This window comes from Pelodiscus sinensis, chromosome 20 (genome assembly GCF_052426305.1).
Source record: "Pelodiscus sinensis isolate ZL-2025 chromosome 20, ASM5242630v1, whole genome shotgun sequence".
In the NCBI taxonomy this organism is placed as follows: Eukaryota; Metazoa; Chordata; order Testudines; family Trionychidae; genus Pelodiscus; species Pelodiscus sinensis.
Genome location: NC_143071.1, coordinates 23,998,727 through 24,014,236, shown reverse-complemented (window position 1 = coordinate 24,014,236; position 15,510 = coordinate 23,998,727). Strand labels below are relative to the sequence as shown.

Here is a 15,510-nt window from a genome sequence, read left to right as displayed (position 1 = left end):
GAAACTCTTTCTTAGAACAAGGTGCTTGCTAGTTACTATTCCAGCAAGCAAAAAGGTTTTCTTTTCTGAAAAGAATCACATGCAATGTTACAGGCTTACTTATGGGGGACAGTGCCCCCCCTCCTTCCACAACAGATGGGCAGTTTGCAGACACACACAACCTTGGATCTGAAAGCAAGCCAAAAGTGTTATCAACTCAGCCTTGAACAGAGACACAGTGCAGTTTCAGGGCGTGGATTCTTAAAGCGATGATTTGTTTTCTTAAAGAATAAATTTAACTTTAAGGATTGAATGTATAGATTTCATTCTTTTATACAGTTAACTAGTTAAGTGTCAATCGAATTCCTTATTTTCCTTTTGCAGATTTAACGAAGTGTCTGTAGCCAAATAGCTAAATTTGATTGTTTCTTTGCCTGGATTATCGAAAGAGGCTGCAAGAAACACGGAGTCATTTTTAAAGCAGGTTTCCCTTCACATATTACAACAATCGCTTAATCTTTTCCACTCTCCCACAGAGTTACCTCTCACCTTCGCATACCTTCAAATCACTTGCTTCGTTCTTCCAAAGAAAACGTTTCTCATTCCTAGTAACTTTCCAATGTCTTTCTTACTTTCCTTATTCTTTCTAAATGACTTTTCTCAATGACACAAGTTTATCCAGTATTAATTTGGTAAGGAGAGTGGGCTTTCTAATTAGCCTCCACACCTCCTAATTCTTTTCAGTATGTAAATCCGAATGTGTATTATTGCAGTCAGCTATTACTAATTTAAAACTTCTCAGTATAGGGTTTTCATAACATCCATGCTGCAGCAGTTGATCTATGCTGCTGATTCTGGGGTGGATCACTTGCTCATGCTCTGTAAGGAGATTTATGTTGCAGAATGTGTCTCCTTGTTAGGGCAGATTTAGCTTTTAGTGATTACATCTTCACATTCAATTTCTACCGGTTGACATTAGGGTGGCTTTTAAGTTACCTTCCCCCACGCCCTCAAGCCAATTATGACGGCGTGTAAGGGAAAGGTTTTAACTGTTTGTTATGTTTGGTTTTTTTCTCTGGACGGCCCCCACTCATGTGTTGTGAAACATCCTTGGGTTGCCTGCGATTCCAGCCGGAGAGGCTGTCGTTATCTATTTGCTAAGAAGGGCTTGAGAATTTCCTGAAGTTGCTTGGATTCGATCCTTGCTCAAAGCCCGCACTCCCTTTTCAATCTCATAGCCTAAGAAGGTGACCTTTGGCTGGCATATTTGGGCTTTTTCTTGTGAAACTTTATATCTCTGGGTATGTCTACACTACCCTCCTAATTTGAACTAGGAGGGTAATGTAGGCATACCGCACTTGCAAATGAAGCCCGGGATTTGAATTTCCCGGGCTTCATTTGCATGAAGCCGGCTGGCGCCATTTTTAAATGCCGGCAGTTCGAACCCCGTGCCGCACAGCTACACACGGCACGGAGTAGCTAGTTCGGATTAGGCTTCCTAATCCAAACTAGCTGTACTCCTTGTGGAATGAGGAGTACAGCTAGTTCGGATTAGGAAGTCTAATCCGAACTAGCTACTCCATGCCGCGTGTAGCCGCGCGGCAGGGGGTTCGAACTGCTGGCATTTAAAAATGGCGCCGGCCGGCTTCATGCAAATGAAGCCCGGGAAATTCAAATCCCGGGCTTCATTTGCAAGTGCGGTATGCCTACATTATCCTCCTAGTTCGAATTAGGAGGGTAGTGTAGACATACCCTCTTTTTCCCTAGGGCATTTAACAGGGACTCTGTTGCCCTTTTCCAGTTTTCTAAGTCTTTCTGCAATGCGATCCCAAAGATATGGGGGAGCTGATACAAAACCCTGGGGCAACACAGTCCACAACAACTGAGTTTTGTCATGGGTATGTGGGTCAGAGAAGAAAGCATCTTTTAAATCCAACACTGAGAACACCTTTCCATCTGCCGGAACTTGTGTTAAAATTGTGTGTGGATTTGGGACCATAGGGTGATCCACAAGTACCTTCTTATTTACAGCCTTCAGTTCCCATACTAATCTATACGAGGTGCCATCTGCTTTGCGTACCCCTAAAACCGGGGTGTTAAAGGGGGAAGAGCCCTGTTTCACCAGCAGCTGCACTACAGTCTGATCACTACTGAAGAAAATTTCAGCCTGCAGCTTAGTTAGCATATCTCGCCCCAGAAGGGCAACTGGGCATGCAGATGAAACAACAAAGGCATGCTCCAGCATATTATTTCTAATCTTCGTAAGGAGGGGTTTACATACAGGTAGTTTGCTTCGCCTTCTTCCTTCCCCTCCTCATGTTGCTCCACCACAGGAGTTTTTCTACGCCTGCCTTGAGTCAGATCAACTTCACTACCAGAATCATCCTTAGTTTTTTTGCTATCATAACTCTACAAGCTCCTATACTACACTTCAGCAGCCAGCAGGTCGCCTCTGCATGTGATTCAACTAACAATCAATACATGGGAACTGATCTCAGTGCCTATCTCGAGTAACAACACTATGCACAGAGGCAACTAGATTTACATTAAAAAACTGTATCTAGCCAGCCTATCCTAAAGGTCGGCCACTCTAGCTGACAGAACTTAATTAAATCATCCTTAAATTTACTGAAATTGCGCAACATGCATCCCAATGGGGTTACGGAGTTTTCTACCCGGGAGCGACCCGAATCCATTGTGTCAACTTCTCAGCCCCAAATGCTGAGTGCTAAGTTCAGATCTCTGTGCTGAACGCCCAATGTTCAGACCTCTGCTGAACGTGTTCAGACCTCTGCTGAATGCCCGAGTCCCCTAAGAACAAAAGACACGGGAAATTTGTATACTTACTCCATCCACACACCCCTGGCGCCGTCTCTTCGGACCTCACAGCCTGGTTGACTCGTTTGGTGGAGATTCCTTCATCTTTCCGGATGTCCCGACTCACGCTTTCGGTACCGCGATGGACTCAAACAGTCCGGTGTGCACTTCACGGTCACCTACGACGGTCTTGTCGTTCAACTCCGGAGTGGTCCAAAGGAAACTCCTGGCTGGCTCGCCAAATTTGTAGCATAAATTGCTAGTTTCGTCCCCTGGAGGCTAAGTCAATTTGCCCCAAGAAGAGAGTCACACATTCAGGCTGGGTCCAACTCCATTTTATTGTTTGCAAGCAAGATTGACTAGGGAGCTATTGCTCAAAGCAGAGTCGACCCTGGGCGTTGGCTAAGCATCCTTTTTTATAACTTTCTTTGACTTCCTTATCTAACTTGGTATGTCTTGATTTGTTAGCTTAGCTTCGTGTTGCAGTGTTATTGGTTAGCATACTTCAACTTTATTCCACTCAGTAACGACCACCAGTATAGCTTACTTAAGCAATTAACAAAATTCCCTGACTCATGTAGTATGTGCAATCTAGTCTTTAAGAAATGGATCTGAACAGCTAGTTCCTCTTTTTACTACACATGTGACCTGCCATCCCCCTGCAGAAGCATGTCACCATCACTCTGTGGAAGCTCACCAAGCTGATCAGCTACCACTCCATTGGGAACCAGTTAGGTGTGGGGAGAATGATTTCAGGGCAGTGCTCATGCAGGTATGACTCATGCTACTGTCTTAAGTGGGTGGTGAACTGCTGGAATGAGCTTCCCTTCAAAAGGGGGTGGAATGGAAGCTCCCTCCTTGGAAGGTTTTTCAGTCTGGCCTTCACAAAGCCGGGCTGGAGGATGGGTAAGTAGGGGTTGGTCCTGGTGTGTGGGAAGTGGGAGCTGGGCTTGGGGACCTCCCGAGGGGCCTGGCAACCCTGTGATTCTCTGTTTGTCTCCTTCTACAAGTGGTGAGGGCCACCCACACCATCCTGCTGCTCAGGGTCATCATCCTCGGTGATGTTGACCCCATCGTTGCCGGCTTTGCCACAATGGGCTTCCCCAACTAAAGTGAGGGAGGGCATTGACGGCACACACATCCCCATCCGGGCCCCCGAACACCAGGCCTCCAAATATATCAACCAGAAGGGGTACTTTTCAATCGTGCTGCAGGCCCTTGTGGACCAGTGAGGCCAGTTCACTGACATCAATGTCAGGTAGTCAGGGAAGGCGTACAATGCCTGCATCTTCTGCAACTCCAGCCTCTACCAAAAGATGCATGCATGTTTTCCCTGACTGCACCACCAAAGCCAAGGACATGGACCTGCTGATTTGCATCGTGGGGGACACAGCCTACCCTCTGCGCCCCTGGCTTATGAAGTCCAACACAAGATCCATTGACCAAAGCAAGGAATGTTTCAACAGCAAGTTCAGCAGGGCCCGCATTGTGGTGGAGGGCACCTTTAGCCATCTCAGAGGGAGATTCCACGGTCTCCTCACCTGCCTTGACCTCAGCAAGTGGAATGTCCCCCAAGTGGTGGTGGTCTGCTGTGTCTTCCACAATATTTGTGAAAATAAGGCGAAGACATTTGTGTAAGGGTGAAGCTCACAAAGGCCTTTTAGCAGACGCATGCAGCCGCCATCTGGCAGGCCTAGTAGGACCCTGTGCGCATCCAAGAGGCCCTGACGGAGAGTTTCAGACAAGGACACCTGTGAGGCTCTCCCCCGGGCTGCCTCATAAGGGGCCTCTGCAGGGCCCCAGAGTGCTTTTCTTCCTCACCCCTCCCTTCCCTCCTTCCTCCCCTCCCCCTCCTCTACTGATAAAATAAACAAGACTTTTTGTTTTAGAGTAATTTTTAATTGGGAATGAATATAACTGGGGAAAGAACCTGGGAGAGGGGAGGAGTTTGGAGGTGGAAGGGGAGGTGAGGCTCAGGGATGGAGCTGGGATTGGTGCATGCCTTGGATGTTCCCACCACCTCTTGTGTGGGGCCCTTGGTGGCCATAGAGGGAACTAAGGGGAGAAGCCAGAGGGGCAGGAACAGGAGCAGAAACAGGAGCAGGAGTGGGTGTGTGTGCAGGTGCAGGGTGGGGATGGCGGGGCAGCTGCTGGCCTGCTCAGTCACAGTGACCAGGTAGTTGGCTGTAGCACTGTATGCCGTTCACATGCTCCAGGCCTCCCGGGACAGCTCCTGCCTGGTGGATCCATGCAGCTCCCGTTAGCATGGTACTCCTCCAGGCCCATGTCCAACCTCTGGTCTTGCCACTCCACAGACCACGGTAGGGAATGGAGGCAGGCTATGTGTTCCCGCTCAAGGTCCTCGCGGGGTTGTTGGCACCAGTGGGTCTTGCTTAGTTAGGAGGTTGGTGCAGGAGATGTGGCTCATACCCCTCTTGCAGATGGTCCAGCTGTGAAGAGAAGAGACAGTCATGCCAGGAGAGACTGTGCACGAAGCCTAGCCCTCGTCTCTGAGCGGATGCCGAAAGGTCTCAGGTCAAATGAAGGCAATTTGCTCTGAGCAAGGCCATCTGAGGCCTAGACAGCGGGCCCTTTCCTGCAGGGGCACAGATGTCCCAGGGGGAGCCTCCCTAACCTTCGCTCTGAGGACAAGCAGGCATGGGAAGGTGACAGCCAGGCTGGGAGCCTGCAAGCAGGGGGGACAATGGAGTGGTTCAACTTCCCTCCACACAGTGCACATGCTGGGTCCAGCAGTGGCAGCATGACACAGGGAGAAGACTTGTATCCCTGTCCCACGGAGGAGCGGGGGAGAAGGTGCTGGGGGAGGTGTGTGTGACCGGCAGATACACTTGCTGAGGAGGGTGCTACTGGGGTCCCCTCCACTTCTTCCCTCTCAGCAGACTCCCCCGGCAGGGAACCGGTGTCCTCCACCTTGCCACACTGGCCTGAGAGCGCATGCTGCCCCAAGAGGGCAGGCATGCCTGTTTGCTATGTGCAGCCCTGCTGTGTGCATGTCCATGACCCCATCCTCCTTAGTGGTGGCTTGTGGTGAGAAGGTGTCCCACTCTGGGCTGGGAGCAAGGCAGGCCTGTACAGGAATGCTGTGAGCAGGAGCACAAGGTTCCTGTGTGGCAGCCTCACTGCAGCTGTGTTCTCCGGACTGGCGCTTCATGTGCACCCACGTGCACAGGCTTCTGTGCGATCACCAGGCCAAGAAGGCCAAGTGAGGAGCACGCAGTCCCTGGCCACCCTGCCCCCATGTGTGTCTAGGGAAAGGAATTCAACTCACCTGATGGGTCTTCCTTGGCTTCGCCCAGTCCCTGGGTGATATCGTGGGAGGGGACCCCTGGCTTGCGGGCATGCTGCCTCCTCATCTCCTTCTCCTGCACCTTCTCCTTCTCCTCCTCACCACCCACAGCCACACCCTCTGGGAGGCTAGCGATGGGCATCTCCAGCCCAGAGTTCACAACAAGGTGGGGGTGGAAGGGACTGAACCCCCTCCCAGGATGCGGTGGAGCTGGTCGAAATAGGGGTCTGGGGTGCTGCCCCTGTACGGGAGCTGTGTTCCCTGGCCTTGGTGTAGGATTGCCTCAGCTCCTTGACCTTTCTGTGCACCTGCTTCTGGCTGCGGCTGCGGCTGCGGCCTTTCTGGCCTAGGCTGTCAGCCATCTAGCCATAAATGTCCACAGTCATAGAATCCCAGGGCTGGCAGAGACCTCAGGAGTCATTGAGTCCAGCCCCCGGCCCAAGGCAGGACCAACCCAACTAAATCAACCCAGCCAGGGCTCTGTCAACCTGAGACTTCAAAACCTCTAGGGATGGAGATTCCACCCCCTCCCTAGAAAACCCATCCCAGTGCTTCACCACCCTCCTAGCGAAATAATTTTTCCTAATATCCAACCTAGACCTCCTGCACCTGCATCAGATGTGGAGATCCTGGAGGTTTGCCTCCTCTCCATGAGATCCAGGATCTCCGTACCCGATCAAGAAGGAATCCTCCTCTTTCACCCCAGGGCAGAGGATTGGGAGCTGGCTGCCAGCTCCCTTGCAGCTGTGGAGGGCTTGGTGGGAGCATGGGGGTTGCTCATGGTAGCAGAAAAAGCTGTGAAGGCTGCTGGGTGTGGCGCAGGGCTAGCAGGGCTTTCTTTATACCACAAGTCCTTTCCCTGTGGCTCCAGCTTTAAAGGGTGCAGGGGAACTATGAAATTCTGATGAGTGTGAACAGAGTGGCCACCAGAGCAGCTGTGAAAAGCCCTGGAGGCCACTTATTTTAAAATAAGCACAGCTGAGCTGTCTGCACCCACCCTATTTTGAAATAGGTGCTATTCCTCAGGAAAGGAGGGTTACAGATTTCAGCATAAGAATCCCCTTACTTCAAAATTATGTTGAAATAATGGGTTTGCTATGCAAATGCTCACCTTGTTAATTCGAAACAGCGCTGCTGTGTAGATGTGCCAGAAAAGTCCCATTGAATTGGAGCTGCTGGGAGGGATAAATCCCCTCCCCCCCCCCCCCACTTTATTACTTTCTCCCTCTGGCCCTGTAACAGAGACAAAAACAGCCATGGAACTCAGGGCACCCCCTTGGCTGGAGGACAGCAATATTAATAACTCAACCCAGGCGGCTGCTTGTGATCAACTCTGAGTGTGCACAACATGCCTCAGGTGGCACATGACCAGGATCCCTCACCCACCTTGGTGAACTCTTGTGGGCTAGCACCTTTCTCTGCTGCTGTGCTGAAGAGCCAGTGGTGAGCAAGTGGGGGCTGGTCCCTGCCCTAGCTTTGAAGTGTTATCTTTCTACTTGATGCTCTTCACAGCTGCAGCTTATCTGCAGAGCACGTTACTCTTCTGAGGTGGGGTTTGCTAGTTTGCCCCTTTCTGAAATGACTCCGGGTTAACACACAGACAGGCTGTGGTCAGGTTGTTTACTGAGCTGACGGGCCTCGTGTTTGCTGCGCTGCATCATTTCTGCAGCCGCCTCTTCTGAATCGATCATCTTCGTTCACGCCCCGAACACAGTCAGCAGATGTGCTGAACTGCGGCTCCCTTATGGATGCCTCAGCAATGCAGAGCCTGCCAGTGCGGGATTGGCACTGCAATGGCAGATGGATTGTCCTGCCTACAGTCTCCCAGAACTAACAGCGGGGGCCGACCTCTCCCACTTGGAAGCCAAATAATTCTAGGGCAGCCGATGGCCATGGCTTTCCATTGCAGGTTAGACACAGGAATGGCTGGATCAAGATATGTTAAAGACAGCATCTTCCATTTACACACTGCTGGGATGAAGGGCTCTGTGCTCTATGGCTGTGTCTAGACTGGCCAGTTTTTCCGGAAAATCAGCCGCTTTTCCGGAAAAACTTGCCAGCTGTCTACACTGGCTGCTTGAATTTCCGCAAAAGCACTGACTTCCTACTGTAAGAAATCAGTGCTTCTTGTGGAAATACTGTGCTGCTCCCGTTCAGGCAAAAGTCCCTTTTGCGCAAAGCTTTTGTGCAAAAGAGCCAGTGAAGACAGCTCAGATTTGTTTTCCACAAAAAAAGCCCCGATCACAAAAATGGCGATCAAGGCTTTTTTATGGAAAAGCGCGTCTAGATTAGCACAGACGCTTTTCTGCAAAAAGTGCTTTTGCGGAAAAGCGTCCATGCCAATCTAGACGCTCTGTTCCAAAAATGCTTTTAATGGAAAACTTTTCTGTTAAAAGCATTTGCGGAAAATCAGGCCAGTCTAGACGTAGCCGGTGTGTGTGTGACCAAACCCTGTGGGGCCATGATGGATGAAGGGCCCTGCTGTGTGTGTGTGTGCACGCACGTGCCCAAGCCCTAATTCCAACTGGGCATCGTTGCTGTACAAGCAGCTATAGCGACATTTATACCACATGCTGCCTGCCCACAGCACTGTGCAATCAAGAGCTAATTAGCTCTCCCCACAGCCCTGGGAGGCAGCTGTCTTGTTATCCCCATTTCACAGAGGCACAGGTAGGGGAAGGGAGAGCAGGACGGGGCAGAGCCAGGATTAGAGCTCACACCCTTTGTGTCTCAGCTTTGTTCCCATTGCTCCAGCCCTTGCTGCTTCACCAGTGGCAAAAATGAAGGTCAGTGCCAGCCCCACAAGAGGGCCAGTCAAGTGCGGGCACGTGGAATGTGGAAAAGGGTGGGAGGAGAGCTGACCTTGTTGGGCTTAAGAGGCCTGTTTTGTTACAGATCAAGAAACACTGCCAGGAAGGAAAGAAAAATCAAACAAATATAATGTGTAAAGACATGTCCTACAGCCGTAGGTGCAGCACCATGGACACGCCCTGTACTTCTAACAAGTATTAGCAAGCACTTTTCAGCTGATGCAGAGTGGACATCAGCAGCTACTTTTCCATGCACTGACATTTGTTCCCTTTAGTTAAATTTTGTTTTGAAAATCCCTGCCTTGTGCAATATTTCTGCGTAATGTGCTCAATTGTGAAGTCCACTTTGGGGGTTGAGAGAGGTGATAGAAAAATATATGCATCCCTGCATGTGTGAGCATGTGTTGGGTATGACGGTGTTAGCTGCTGAGGTGTATAGTCCCCTTGATGCAATACCTGCCCTTGCTCCACACCGTAGTGATGCTCACACCCCAGCGGAGCAAGTGAGAGGCGCTGTGTTGGGAGGTGGCTTTTGGTGTACTTCTGCAGGGCCAGACTATTGTTAAAGTTTGGGTAGGGGTTGGGTTTTTTCTTGTTGCTTGTGTTGTAAGTTGCCAGTAAAATATTCATAAAAGCAAAGTGGTTGTGTGTGCTCTGTGCCCACATACTGCTGAGGACCCCAATTCACTAGCTTGGAGACTTCCCCAATTTTACAATCATAGAATCATAGAAACATAGAGCTGGATAAGACCTTAGAAGGTCATCAAGTCCAGCCCCCTGCCCTAAGCAGGACCAATCCCAACTAATCAACCCACCCAGGGCTTTGTGAAGCCGTGACTAAAAAATTTCTAGGGATGGAGACTCCACTTATTCTCTAGGTAACCCATTCCAGTACTTCACTGCCCTCCTAGTGACATAGTTTTTCCTAATATCCAACCTGGACCTCTCCCACCACAGCTTGAGACCATTGCTCCTTGTTCTGCCATCTGTCACTACTGAGAACAGCCTTTCTCCATCCTCTTTGGATCCTCCCTTCAGGAAGTTGAAGGCTGCTATCAAATCCTGACTCACTCTTTGCTTCTGCAGACTAAACAGACCCAACTCCCTCAGCCTCTCCTTGTAGGTCATATGCTCCAGCCCCCTAATCATTTTGGCTGCCCTCCGCTGGACCCTCTCCAATGCATCCACATCCTTTTAGTAGTGGGGACCCCAGAATTGGACACAATATTCCAGATGTGGCCTCACAAGAGCCGAATAAAGGGGAATGATGACATCTCTGGATCTGCTGGCAATGCTCCTCCTAATGCAACCTAACATGCCATTAGCCTTCTTGGCTACAAGGGCACACTGATGACTCATATCCAGCTTCTCATCCACTGTAACCCCCAGGTCCTTTTCTGCAGAACTACCACTTAGCTGGTTGGTCCCCAGCCTGTAACATTGCTTGGGATTCTTCCGTCCCAAGTACAGGACTCTGCACTTGTCCTTGTTGAACTTCATCAGATTTCTTGTAGCCCAATCCTTCAATTTGTCTAAGTCACTCTGGACCCTATCTCTGCCCTGGAGTGTATCTACCTCTCCCCCTAGCTTAGGGTCATCTGCAAACTTGCTGAGGGTGCAATCCATCCCCTCATCCAGGTAATTAATAAAGATAGAAATGTAGCCGTGTTAGTCTGGTGTAGCTGAAACAAAATACAGGACTATGTAGCACTTTGAAGACTAACAAGATGGTTTATTAGATGATGAGCTTTCGTGGGCCAGACCCACTTCCTCAGAACAAATAGGAGAAGAAAGTAGTCACAACCATATATACCAAAGGATACAATTTAAAAAAATGAACACATATGAAAAGGACAAATCACATTTCAGAACAGAAGGGGGCCGGGGGGTGGGGAGGAAGGTAAATGTCTGTGAACTAATGATATTAGAGATGGGGAAAGTTAAATGTCTGTGAGCTAATGGTATTAGAGGTGATAATTGGGGAAGCTATCTTTGTAAGGGGTAAGATAGTGTCTTTGTTGAGACCGACACGTAGAGTGTCGAATTTTAGCATGAATGACATTTCAGAGGATTCCCTTTCAAGTGCAGATTTAAAAGGCTTTTGAAGCAGGATGCAGGTATTAAGTCATTGAGACAGTGTCCTTTCTGGTTGAAATGGCAAGAAACTGTTTTTTCTTTGTGATCCTGTCTAATATCTGCTTTGTACATTGGACAAACGTCTCAGACACTTCGCCAAAGGACCAATGCCCACCTATACCATCAACCATGATATCCTTCTGGAGTGCCTGACAGACCTGGGTATCGGAGGCACTGCTTTGCAGTGGTTCCGGTCCTACCTGTCGGGACACTTCAAGAAGGTGGCGCTAGGGGGCTGCTGCTCGACCATGTGGCAACTGTGCTCTAGGGTCCCGCAAGGTTCCCTCTTGTCCTCTATGTTGTTTAACATCTACATGAAACTTATGGGAGAGGCCATAAGTAGATTTGGAAGACGGTGCCTTCAATACGCAGATGACAACCACTGCAACCCTTCCTTTAATGAGAATGACTTGGCTAGGGTGATTCATGCTCTAGTCACATCCCAACTGGACTACTGCAAAGCACTCTATGTGGAACTGCCTTAGAAGAATCTTTGAAAACTTCAACTGGTTCAGAGTTGTGTTTTTACTAACACTCATTATACAGAGCACATCATGCCAATGCTCCAGGTGCTCCTTCCATGGGGAATAACAGTTAATCTGAACTAAGGATTTAATTCGGATTAATTTTAAACTGCCGTGTAGAGTCGTGGGCAGTTTGTTCGAACTAAGGGGGATTTAAAAATGGTGGCTGGACGGGAACGTGCAAATAAAGCCAGGGATATTTAAATCCTGGGCTTTATTTGCAACTCCAGTAGCCTGATTTGCCTACCTAGCTTGAATTAATGAGCTAGTGTAGACATACCCCCTGACAGTTAGGAAGTTTTTCCTATGTCCAACCTAAACCTCCCTTGCTGCAGTTTAAGCTCATTGCTTATTGTCCTATCCTCAGAGGCCAAGGAGAACAATTGTGACACCCTATTGGATACCTGAAACCATTATCATATACCCTCTTGGTCTTCTCCTTTCCAAACTAAACAAGCCCAATTCTTTCAGTCTTCCTTCATAGGTTGTGTTCTCTAGACCTTTAATCATTCTTGTTGCTCTTCTCTGGACCTTCTCCAATTTCTCCACATCTTTCTTGAAATGACGTGCCCAGAACTCGACACAATGCATCCGAGGGTACTGAGGGAGTTGGCAAATGTCATTGAGTAGCCTTTGGCCATTATCTTTGAAAAGTCGTGGACATTGGGAGAGATTCCGGATGATTGGAAAAAGGCAAATGTAATGCCCATCTTTAAAAAAAGAAAGAAGGACAATCCAGTCTTACCTCAGTCCCCAGAAAAATCATGGAGGAGATTCTCAAGGAATCCATTTTGAAGCACTTGGAAGAGGGGAAAGTGATCAGGAATAGTTAGCATGGCTCATGAAGGGTAAGTCATGCCTGACCAATCTTATTAGCTTCTATGATGAGATAACTGGCTCTGTGGATATGGGAAAGTCAGTGGATGTAATATACCCTGACTTTAGCAAAGCTTTTGATATGGACTCCCACAATATTCTTGCCAGAAAGTTAAGGGATTGGATAATTGGATTGTAAGATGGATAGAAAGCTGTCTAGAAGGTCAGGCCCAGCAGGTAGTGATCAACGGCTGGAGATCAGGTTGGTCGGTTTCTAGCCCAGTGCCCCAAGGATCGGTTCTAGGACCAGTTTTGTTCAACAACTTTATTAATGACCTGGATGAGGGGATGGATTGCGCCCCCAGCAAGTTTGCAGATAACACTAAGCTGGGGGAGAGGTAGATACACTGGAGGGAAGGGATAGGGTCCAGAGTGACCTAGACAAATTGAAGGATTGGGCCAAAAGAAATCTGATGAGTTTCAACAAGGACAAGTGTAGAGTCCTGCACTTGGGAGGGAAGAATCCCAATCATTGTTACAGGCTGGGGACCAAATGGCTAAGTAGCAGTTCTGCAGAAAAGGACCTGGGGGTTACAGTGGAAGAGAAACTATGATATGAGTCAACAGTGTGCCCTTGTAGCCAAGAAGGCTAATGGCATATTAGGTTGCATTAGGAGGAGCATTAAGAGGAGCATTGCCAGCAGATCCAGAAAAGTGATTATTTCCCTTTATTCGGCTCTTCTGGGCCCCCACCTACAGGAAAGATGTGGACACATTTGAGAAGGTCCAGCGGAGGGCAACCAAAATGATTAGGGGGCTGGAGCATATGACCTACGAGGAGAGGTTGAGGGATTTTGAGACTCTTAGTCTACAGAAGAGAAGAGTGAATGGGAATTTGATAGCAGCCTTTAACTTCCTGAAGGGAGGTTCCAAAGAGGCTGGAGAGAGGCTGTTCTCAGTACTGACAGATGGCAGAACAAGGAGCAATGGTCTCAAGTTACAGTGGGAGAGGTCTAGATTGGATATTAGGAAAAACTACTTTACTAGGAGGTTGGTGAAGCACTGGAATGGGTTACCTAGGGAGGTGGTGGAATCTCCATCCCTAGTGGTTTTTAAGCCCTGGGTAGGTTGATTTAGTTGGGATTGGTCCTGCCTTGGGCAGGAGTGTGGACTTGATGACCTTCTGTGGTTTCTTCCAGCCCTATGATTCTGTGATAATACTCCAATTGAGGCCTAAACAGCGCAGAGTAGGGCGGAAGAATGATTTCTTGTGTCTTGCTCAGAACACTCCTGTTAATGCATCCCAGAGTTGTGTTTGCTTTTTTTGCAACAGTGTCACACTGTTGACTCATATTTAGCTTGGGGTCTACTATGACCCCTACATGCCTTTCTGCAGCACTCCTTCCTAGACTGCCGCTTCCCATCCTGTATGTGTGAAACTCATTTTTTCTTCTTAAGTGGAGTACTTTGCATTTATCCTTATTAAACTTCATCTTATTTACCTCAGACCATTTTTTGATTTTGTCCAGATATTTTTGAATTATGACTCTATCTTCCAATGCAGTTGCAACCCCTCCCAGCTTGGTATCATCTGCAGACTTAATAAGCATACTCTCTATGCCAATATCTAAACTGTTGATGAAGATATTGAACAGAACTGGTCTGAAAACAAGCCCCTGTGGAACCCCACTTGTTATGCCCTTCCAGCAGGATTGTGAACCATTAATAACTACTCTCTGAGAACAGTTATCCAGCCAGTTATGCACCCACCTTATAGCGACCCCATCTAAGTTGTATTTGCCTAATTTATTGAGATCATCCAAGACCATATCAAATGCCTTACTAAAGTCTAATTATACCACATCTACCGCTTCTCTCTTATCCACAAGACTTGTTATCCTATCAAATAAAGCCATCAGATTGGCTTGACATGATTTGTTCTTTACAAATCCATGCTGGCTGTTACCTATCACTTTATTATCTTCCAGGTGTTTGCAGATTAATTTCTTAATTACTTGCTCCATTATCTTTCCTGGTACAGAAGTTAAACTGACTAGCTGTAGTTTCCTGGGTTGTTCCTATTTCCCTTTTTATAGATGGGCACTATATTTGCCCTTTTCCAGTCTTCTGGAATCTCTCCTGTCTTCCATGATTTTTCAAAGATGATTGCTAAACTTTCAGATACCTCCTCTATCAGCTCCTTGAGTATTCTAGGATGCATTTCATCAGGCACTGGTGACTTGCAGACATCTAACTTTTCAGTATTTAGTTGCTTGCCTTCATCTGGTATATTTAAGTAGTAATTTTTTTACTTTTTTATGTGTGACAGTTTCTCAGTAGCTAGCTCTTACCTGTAATTTATTTAAGTGTTTCTTATTCTTGACATGAGGATATAGAGTCTGCCCTTTTATAAATTCACCCCTAAGACATGTCTCCATCCATACTCTACATTCTGTTTGGAACTTGTTGACTTTCTCCCAATTCCTTAGTTAAAAAAAAAATCCTCAACAACCTTTTACATTTTATATGCCAGCAATCTGGTTCCATTTTAGTTTTGTGGAGCCCATTGGCTACTTCTTACCTAAAATGTTTCCCGGTCTCTAATAAAGTAAAAATCTTCCTCCTTAATCCATTATCTCGACCATGGACTGAGACCATGGAGTTAAGTCTGTCTATCTGGTTCTGCACATGGAACTGGAAGCACTGCAGAGAATGCTACTATGGAAATCCTGGAATTGAATCTCTCTCCTAGCAGCCTAAATTTGGCACCCAGAATTGCTGTCTACCTTTGCCCTGTGTCACTGTTCTCTCCATCTGCCATGACCGATTCTCCCCAGCACGACCTATTAGCCTAGCCAGATGTCCACTCTTCTCTCCGAGCTGGCAGTTCACTATGTGGTTTACCTGGTAATTACAAAACTAAGTATATATATATTTCTAATAATCAAATACTCCATGACTCTTGCGTGTTTCTTGCTAATTACTGGTGTGTCCCAGCCTACCCACTAGAGAGGCAGCCTCAATCCAAGAGGATACCAAGGTCATCTGGAAGCTGCTCCCAACAGTGGAGTTGTTTCTTTTGGCTCCAGCTGAATGCTTTCTTGACCCAAAACTTTCAAAC

At 47.8% G+C, this 15,510-nt stretch overlaps 1 protein-coding gene across 4 annotated transcripts in view; it reads left to right on the top strand.

Moving 5' to 3' along the window:
• The window catches only part of LOC102444405 (uncharacterized), a 166,575-nt gene that overhangs the window by 40,638 nt on the left and 110,427 nt on the right, over positions 1 to 15,510 (top strand). The gene's annotated exons all lie outside the window — the stretch shown is intronic.